Below are 10480 nucleotides of genomic sequence, written 5' to 3' on the forward strand. Positions count from 1 at the left end.
ACAATGAGTCCCAAAATTATAATGTCCAGGCGGTGCAGAAAACCGCCGTGGTTCAGTCCCTGTAGGCGGCTGACGATGTGCAGGTTGCGCCGGTGGCTGACGTGGCTCTAGCTGCGCAGGCGGCTGACGTGGCTCTAGCTGCGCAGGCGGCTGACGTGGCCTCGGATGACGCCCCAGCGACTGAAGTTGCGTGGGTGCCGGCAGCTGATCCGAAGCACCCCTCGTCCTCTTCTTCCTCCGTCTGGATGCGGGGAGTGCAGGACGGAGACCGGGCGCAGGAGTGGTTTCCGGAGCCGGAGGGACGAGAGCCGGCTTCCCCAGCTTGATCGCCCACGTGAGAAGGCCCCTCGGGTTGGATGAGGTTGGACGGGGTCCGGTGGGTCTGGCCGAGTTCTGCCTGGAGTTGACGTCGGGTCCAAATACGAGCGGGTCGTACCAATCGTAACCCGACTCGTATGCTGGGCAAGAACCCCTTCCCCTCACTGCCAAACGGCTGTACATGTCCGCTGGGTTCTGGTTTGGCTCGTTCGTTCTGTCACGGTAGAAATAAGGAGAGAACCCAAACGCAGACAACTGTAAAATAAACCGAAGGTTTAATGTGTTCGAACAGCCACACGCCGTCTCTCCGCCCATTTATGTAATCTGAGGTACTGAGATAAATGTTTTTCATCTTTTCTGACCTCTAGCACAAACACACGGTGACAGCCCTATTTTTAGCCTAAACTAACGCCGCTGATCTGCGCGTCTTTCGTTTCATTTTACAAGCGTGTGAAAATTGAGCGATCTTATTTCACCAATTTCAGAGAAAGCCCTTACATATACACGGACATGTAACATGTTTACTTAAAACATAAGCATTGGACTCTGACATAATATTAGTTTGCGTCCATTTAAACCCGTCATTACTCCCGCTCATGATTAAATGACAGGAGAGGGACTCGTTCACAGACCATTCCCTCAGTAATCTGGAGAGAAGCGGTCGAAAATGGACAAAAAGAGACGGATTTAAACACCAAGTGTAAACGTGATGTGTCTTTCTCGACCACTTGTGATCCGATCGACGAAAACACATCTTAATACCAAGTGTAACAGCCCCTGGGATATTTTTCCTCGCGTCGATGAAAAAGGAGTGTCTAAGCTACGTTTATGGTTGCTTTTTGTATGTGATTTTAAGCGGACATATCATGACAATCAGACTTTTTCCATGTTTAACAAAAATCTCTGTGCTTTGACGGATCACAGGCAAAGTACATTGCAAATTGTTCATTTTTTTTATAGCTTTTGCTTTGTAGCTACTGGAAGCCATGTTAACCTTGGCATGACACGGCCACCTTACAAGTTAAAACGCGTTCCGAATGGGGGGGGGGGGGTAGAACATCTGTCATGTTTTTGTTGTCATGACCTGTATGTTCATTACCTTACCACACAGCAAACATAATTTACTTATCCGTTGTTATGGTAAACATGTCCAATTAAACCACACAAAATGCATATCTTGGCACCTCCATAAGTTACATTTGAATGTTTTAAAATTCACTTTTTGAATAGGCATCTCCTCAGCCCCTGTAGACTCATGGGATAGAAACATGTCTATCCAATGCATACAGAGAAGTCTCAGCGGAAGAAGTAGAGCGTCCGGCCATTTCTCACATACTGTACTGTCTTTTGCATACTGAGGTTTAGGACATACTATTCATCATGCATACTGATTTTACCCGCCATATAGTATGGAAGTAGGCGATTTCAGATGCAAGGACAGAACAAACAAGCAGACATGATATATAAACTGATACCTAATGAGTGATTTGTGTGAGTCATTTAATGATTTGGTCATTAAAACACTACACTTTTGAATATATAAAGCATTACATCCTCTAAAGGATTTCTTGAATGCAAACCCCCCACCACCAAACACCCCTCCACATCCTATATTAAATATCATCTTATAATATGACTTACAGAGTCATGGTGAGAAAGCAATGACTGTTTAATTTGAAACTAATTTGCTACACTGCCTGCTCAGAAAAGAAATGAACATTCAGAAAAGATATGAACTGTATTCCTAGTATTATTAAAGAAAGATCATTTGAGCTTTAAGCGAATCTCTAGTCGTTAACGTTTTCCTAACAACACCATGCATCAACTACCAACAAGTAAATGCTATACCGATATTATAAGCTGTTTTGTTTCATATCAAGCTACAGTATTGGTATTCAAGCTAACAGGTACTGTAAAGAAACAAGGAAAACTAAAGAGATAAGAGGTAATGACCATGACATTTGAAGAGGCTCTGTGATGTCACTACCAACACCATGGCCAGTTATGTTTCTGCATGTTTGCATTTGATTTTTTTCTCTTTTGCCATTCCTCTGGGCTACATTAGTCACTTCATAGAGCAGCCCTGCGCTGGTACTGAATCTTACATAATCCTCTTTTAACAAACACACACACATACACAAACACAGCCAGCAATCAAACTATGGACTCAGTTATCCAAACCTCAGACTCTACATCATCCTTTAACCCTCAAATGGTCCTCGTTTTATGTTTACACTACTGGCCCTTGGGGTTTTTATGACCCCAAAATTAAAAAGCGTAATTGTAAGAAAAATATAGATTTTTAATAATACAAATAAAATATCTTTTTTTGTTTGTTTACTTCTTATCTGTACAATGAAGTTGTGTTTTGAGAGATTTGAAGTACTTTTGTATCAATTCACCACAAAAATCCCCAACTATCTTGCATGTGAAATTTAGATTCTTTATGAAAAAATGATTACCTAAATTTAATTTAAATTGTTTCTGGATATTGATCTAGGTGTTAGGTTTAGAATTACACCTTTTGCTGGTTGGTTAAAGATAAACCTAAAAGAATTACCGTTTAAGAAACAAATAGCTTTGACCAGCAGAGGACCATAGAAAGCCATTCATTTTACTGGATATGGCCAACTGCTCACATTACTACTTTAGTGATACTGTACATTTTGTGAATGTATGTATATACATTAGAAAGGACATTAAAAATAAATATTATTTCAAATTGTAGAATTTTTGTAGTTTTTGATGCATTACACATATAGTACCTGTGTGTGTTTCTATGTGTTTGTGTGAGCATGTGTTTTCTACATTGCATTTGTGCACAAGTACCAGGCCTTAATTTCTGTGTGGAAATTTTCAGATTTATGCTGGATTTATAGATTTTTTTGACAAATGGAAAAAAGCAAAATTTTATTGCATGTCCCATTCATTTTCAATTGGACCAGATTAATCATTTTTTAATAATTTAGGAAAATTCACAAAATGTTATATCTCTGAGATAAAGGGAACCTTTTTTAACTAATGAAATTTTCGTTTGGGGTCATAGACCCCAAGGACCAATTGAGGGTTAAACAAATTACTGTATGATTTTCCTACATTCATGAATTTGGCAGATGCTTTTATCCAAAGCAATTTACAGTGAATTCAGAGTATAGATGTTGGGAATCGAACCCATTACCGTTGCTAATAATGCAGTGCTCTCCCAATTGAGCTACAGGAACACGCTATCCCCTCTCCATGCACAAGTTTACTTTACAGGTATGTGACCCTTTCTGTGAAATACAGACTAATGTCTCATAATCTAATGGTGAGATTAGACCATTAAAGTTTTTTTTTCACATGAATTTCAATCTTTGACATGATCTTAATCAGTCAATATTAAAGATATTAAGGTTATATTTTCACAGAATGATATCACACAGAATGATTTTATGGAACAGTAATCACAAAAAATGGCTTTACCTTTGTTTTCACAGGCAGGGTCACATATTTACGACAAATTCTTTCTTTTTTTCCCCACACATTATTATTTCACCCAAGCTGGATATTCATATTTACTTTTTGCCCGGGTGCATCAGGTGTTGACAGTCCCAGTGACGTGCCAAAGCGGCACACACCTGCCAGGCGGATGTGACTCGGGCTCTCACACCATCCCATTGAGTCACCACCATGCCATCGGCAGTCTCCCAGACAACCAGATACCACCCGAGAACATCTATGCCTGCGGTCTGTCAGAATCTAAGCTCGGTGTCTGGGTTCAGGTTTCCATAAAAAGAACTGCCACATTTTGTCCATTCTGTTCTCCACATTTTTCTGAACCCTGGTGAGACTCGGTGTCTACATTAACAAGCCTTTGCTATCACTCATCTGAAAGGGCACTTCCACCATTGTGTTATATTCTTCAGTAGGAGCTCTACTTTACAAGCACAGCTCCATGGTTAGATTGGGCTGCTGGTCCCTTGAGATAACATGTTAGCATACAGGGAAGTCAATGAAAGCGGATCTCCTGACATTCAGTATTGTCCGATATTTCTAAATATTTAAATACCAACCCTACCATACGTACCTCTGCCTACGTTTCTGCATAACATGAAATAGATAGAAGTGCATATCACTGCATCTTTTAAATGAATGTCCGGTAATCACATCCAAGATTGTTTCGTTATACCTATGAGGACTGTACGTATTGTAGATGTACTATGTTGTCACAAATAGGTAAGTAGTAAATTCTGATCAATTACTAAATACAGAGTGTTACTGCGGGACGGACACACTTACAAATACAATACTTGTCCAAAAAAACACACCACACAGTGACTAACATCAGTCAGATTAATCCATGTTTCTCTCTTTTGTCATTTAACTGGTTTGTTATAATGTTAAACAAAGAGCAAACTAAACACTGTCATGATACAGGAAGCTGACTTCCCAATGTTTCAACAGTGTTGTTCTGGAAAAATCGGGGAGCAGAATAACAACAACAACAAAAAATAGTGTCCTAGTTTAGCAATGCAAATCTGTCCAGAACTTGAGCCCCCGCTGTGTTTGGGACAGAAGAAGCTGTAAAACATTTCATACTGACCTTCAACGACACATCAGAAATGCCATGAAAGTTTAATGTGATCCTTAGAGTAAACTACATAATCGAAGTAAAGCTGAATAATGTATCGAATCGTGTGGCTGTATTTCAGGGTTAAGATTATCCACAGCGGTGACAATCCCCTCTGCACTGTGTGCCTCGGGAAACGGTTCCTACAGAGCACATAAACATTCAGTTTTTCAGCTCTTTGGGTTATATATCACAACATTTTACTTTAATGAAAACATTCTTTTCTTACCTGAAACAGTAAGGATATTTGGATGTTAACGTTTCTTAAATGGTTTTAGCACCTTGCTCTTTAAGAGTGTAAGAAAATGTACTGGCATTTCGCAATACTTTTTTAAGATGCAAAATAAATCTTTGGTGTCCCCAGAGTACATATGTGAAGTTTTGGTTTAAAATACAATATGAATTATTTATCATAACATGCCACTTTATAGGTGTGAGCAAAATTTGCTGTTTTTGGTTGTGTCCTTTTAAATGCAAATGAGCTGATGAAATGCACACTGATGGCCATGATGGTGGTTTGTTGAAATTAAAACTCAATTGTACATTCAATTTCTTTCTTTCTTTCTCTCTCTCTTTCTCTCTCTCTTTACTAAATGGCAGTGTTGTGGTTGGATAGTGCAGATTAAGGGGCATTATTATTATAAGATGATCCCCTTTTGACATCACAAAGGGAGCCAAATTTTAATGATCTATTTTTACACATGCTTGCAGAGAATGGTTTATCAAAACTAAGTTGATCTTTTTTACATTTTCTAGGTTGATAGAAGCACTGGGGACCCAATTATAGCACTTTAACATGGAACATGTCAGATTTTCATGATATGTCTCCTTTAAATAAATGTATAAACAATTTGGTTTACAGTGTGATTTTTTAGATAAAGAATGCAGCAAGTTAAACTTAATTATGCAAGTCAATTAATTAACTTTTTTAGGTTTTGACTTGAAAAAAGTTAACAACTTAACAAATTAAGTTAAACAATTTCAACTTGTTTTTCTAAGTTAAAATAACAAAATATATGTTGATATGATATCATATGATATCATTTGAAGTGTACCGTGTACAGTTTTGGAATTTTGCCCACAACCAAGTTTCTGTTAGGTCTCCATAGATGAGGCTTAAGTCCCTCCATCAATAAAAATCTGATCTGTTTTTATCTGCCAGGTGAAAATCGTACACCTGGCTTAGAAAAGTAATAAAAAACCTTTCTCTCAGCAAGTCTCCATTGAACACACAGATTTTGGGATTTGTTTAAATCACATACGTGATAAACAATTGTAATAATGATATTTTAAATTTATTTTATTATTTTTTATTTTATTTTTTATTATAAGTGCAAAACATACAACAGATAGTTAAGTAGTAAACAACAAAAACAAAACAGACAACAAAAAACAACAACAATTGTGCCAATAGTTTGTTCTGCGCAATGATAACAAGGAACTAATTATAAAAATAACAATAAATTAAACAGATAATAATACAGATGATGATATTGTTATAATAAGCAAAAGAATAATAATAAGACAAAAGAATAATAAATTAAACAGATAATAATACATATTTGTGTAGTAATAATGATAATAATAATAATAATTAAAATATGTATATTATGCAATAATAGTATGTACAATAATGGTGATAATACCAATAATAATTCTAGGGATTGTTATGATTTCAGCATTGTTTTTTTCTAATCCCATAATAATAACTTAATAATAATAAATAATAAACATAATAATAATAATTATTATTATTGTAATAAAAGTAACAATACTGACAACAATGAATATAATATTATATAAAAGGATGGTGATGATATTGATATTTTGAAAAAAACAGCAACAATATTAGTAATAATAATAATAATAAAATGTAATTTATTTTAAAAAACACAGATTAAAATGAAAAATGCAATAATTATTTTATTAAGAGCATCCATTAAGTGCATCTTTGAATCTTTAGGTTTATTTTTTAAAATGTGGGTTGCATGAGACAGTGACCTAGTTGTCCCTTACAGTACTTAAATTATACTTGCTGTACTGTAGTGCAGTAAAGGTCGAGGGAATGTAAATGACATACTATGAATACTAATAAGAGAAGAGCTTGGATATGTCATATATAGTCAACCAAGATGGGCATTATCTAATCAAACCATAATCTGTTAATCCCATGTAGGAATACTAACTGATCCCAAATCAAATCTGCAGGCTTGTTTACACTCCTCACCTTTATATGACCTGTATCGTCTATATCTGGAGTTGTGCTTCCCTATATAGACCCCCGTCCCTATTTGCCTATTTGCATTGCAGGGCATACCTGCTTTTTTTGCATCCCTGTGTGTATATGCACACATATAATGTCAATGTATCATTGCCTTCTTTCTCTTAGTATTTAATGAACTGTGGTCTAAACAAATGCAAAGAGCTCTCATTTAAAACAAAATATTTTCTAAAAACATGTAGGACTTATATTTGATGATAAATGCAATGGAATATTATATTGGAGAGCCGAATCTACTGTGAACCCCATTAATGATAGTCATTTATCTCTGAATGAACTACCTGTTCACCTTCAGCACCTAGAGAACTAGAACTGACAAGGCACATATCATAATGATGAGGTCAGGTGTATCATTTTTTTTACTGCATAATGCAAATATTTGACTGGGGTTTTGTAATGACACAATATATACTCACTTGGTTTGTTCTCAACAAAGTGAAATTGGTGCTCGGCTTTGAAATACTATATAATTCAAGGCTGAAACACAGTTGCAGATTTGTTTGGGTGTTTGGCGATTTCTAGGGCATTGCTAGGCCACCCCGGGCCTGTAAAATATTCTGGTCCCTGGATATAAATTAAATCCTTCTTTAAATTAAAACCATTTTCGAGGGATATATTTTACATTCTTTGTATTAAGATAGCATAAAAAGAAAATGGCATTGAGACTTTTTTATCTGTTCGTTTAAAATTAAAACAATGAAAAAAAGGCCAGTTGCTGTTTGTGTATAAGAGCAAAAAAAAAAAAAAAAACGTGCCATTCCGATTCATGGGTATATCGATACATCTCCATTTTGAGGTACCAGTTTTATGTAATATTCATAAAAAAATCTTATATTGAAAATTTTGTTCTCATGATCTCTCTGATCTTTGTACGTATTCTTATTCATAAATATTACAATCGTTTCTTAATATTCTGTAATATTAATTAGATGTTTTCAGTCATATTTTTTTTACTTATTTAAACTAGACTACACTTTAAAACCTGTAACGACTGAGGATCATTTGCATGATTTTCTGTCTCATTAATCCTTTCAGCCAAGATCAATTGAAGCCTCATCAAACTACATCAGGACATGCAAGTATCATACTTAGTCTTATTCACTGATGCATCACGCATCATTATCTCCTTTTAACTAAGATGCATTCGCATTAAGTAACTGATGGTTCGTTTTAGGCTTTGATCTGCTGAATTACAAATCCTGCCATAGCTTCATGCTTTATTCTTTTCTCTACTTAAACCTTTACATTTTTCCAATGCTAAACTGTATGTATGTGTGCAGGTTTGTATGTTAAGAGCAGTATGTGTTTAGTTAGTCAATAAAGTCTGATTTGTATCACACATGATGTTGTTTGTATAATCTGGAGTCACTAATCATTAAAGTGATCGCAGCCTGCTCTTAAAGCTGTTGAATCAATTTTAGGATATTCATCTCCTTAGCCAAGAGAGCTATATCTTAATAGTATATAGTGTCTGACTAAACATTCGCTGGATGAGTGTTGGCCAGACACCCAAGACATATGTGAGATTCAAGATTTTCTCATAATTTATTTGTTTCCCTTAATTGGGATGGTGGAAAATGTTTAAAATATTAATAATTGATATAATTATTAATTATTATAATTATCAATTATCAAAAGTCCCTCCTTTAAATTCTATACATACCTTAAAATGAAAAATAACATTTCTGTAATCATTTAACAATTTTGTAATATTTAGTTTGTTTGCCATGACACATAAAAGGTGTTTTCTGCTATGCTGTCTTCCCCATGCAACAATAATTACACCAAAATACAACATAAATTCACAAAAGATGTTAATTTTATTCATTCACTATAATCCAATTTTAAAATTCATACGATTGCGAGGAACAAATCTAAATTCAGCCCTTTTTCCAGCAATCTTGATCTCAGTTCTCAGCAGCGACTGTAAACGTCAAATCTCGTGTTTGTTACACTGTACAAATCTTTGCTGCCTTAAATTTTTTGTTAAATCAACTCAGATTTACAAGTCATGTCAACTTACTATTATTTATCTTGACAAGAGATCAGTTGCTAAAAAGTTGAAAAAGTTGAAAAGTCAAGTTATAAATCCAGGGCCGGCGCCACGAGGGGGCGTGAGGGGGCGTCGCCCCCTCACCGGCACTTGCCCGCCCCCTCAGATCACCATTAATGTTGAATGGGATTTTAATAAAATTTTATTTAAAAATCACATTTGCCTTGTGTATTGTCTTCCTAAAGTGAATTTTATAGTCTAATTATTTAACAAAACAAAAAAATCAAGTGTGCATGTATTCTACCGTGACATTAATAAACACACGCCCACTCCATGGCTTGTTACACTTCAAGCGGCGCCACTAGAACCGTGAGGTGATGACGTCAAAGCGCCGCGAGAGCGAGACGAAATTACACTTTGCATGATTTCTCGAATCGTTCTCGCGGTACTTTGACGCCATCCGGCTGTCGGTTCCTGCAGCGCCGCATGGAGTTGAACAAGCCTTTTGTGTTGACGGCTTGACGCACGTCAACAATGAGCCTGCGTTCTCAGTCTCAGCGGGAAATCAAGATGTCGAAGTGCGAAAGTATATCAAAAGTTACAGAAAGGAGTGGGAGAGTGACCCGGGCCTGTAGCAATGGATATATGTAAAATAGCACTGCAAATTCTGCATACCGGACTTCGGATTATCACACATCAATAATGCCGTGGCGTGGATTATTACCGGAGCATTTCAGGTGCACAGAACCAAATGTTCGCCTGTCATGTCAATTCTGGCACCATGAACTTCAGCCAGACTGTACATAGTTTTGAAAAGTTCAGATGTTTATGTTCTTTAGCATCCTTGCAAGTACAACCAACCTATTATTGTTCTGCATTTAACGTTAAAGGTAAGCATACGATCTCTCTCTCTCTCACACACACCTGTTTATCAGAAGTTAAATACATGTATTATTATTAATATTAATAGATAAAAAACAGACATTGAATTTATTATTAACGAATAGGTATTTGAATTAGCCTGTCCTAAAGCATAGCTATGTGTAAACGAGTTATTGTCATTGTGGTCCTCTATCTGCTGGTGTTTAATCGCTAGCTTATGGTGCATTACTTGTGACAGTTAAAATAACTACGTTAAATTATCAAATTGAACCAAAATTTGGATAAAATGTTGCGTTTGGACAGTTTTTGCGCTAGAAACCATTTGCAAACACTGTCCCCCACCATTATGTAAAAATTATTTGCACTACGGAAAGCAAACACGAAGTACGAACATTTA

Source organism: Misgurnus anguillicaudatus, chromosome 9 (assembly GCF_027580225.2).
Source record: "Misgurnus anguillicaudatus chromosome 9, ASM2758022v2, whole genome shotgun sequence".
In the NCBI taxonomy this organism is placed as follows: Eukaryota; Metazoa; Chordata; class Actinopteri; order Cypriniformes; family Cobitidae; genus Misgurnus; species Misgurnus anguillicaudatus.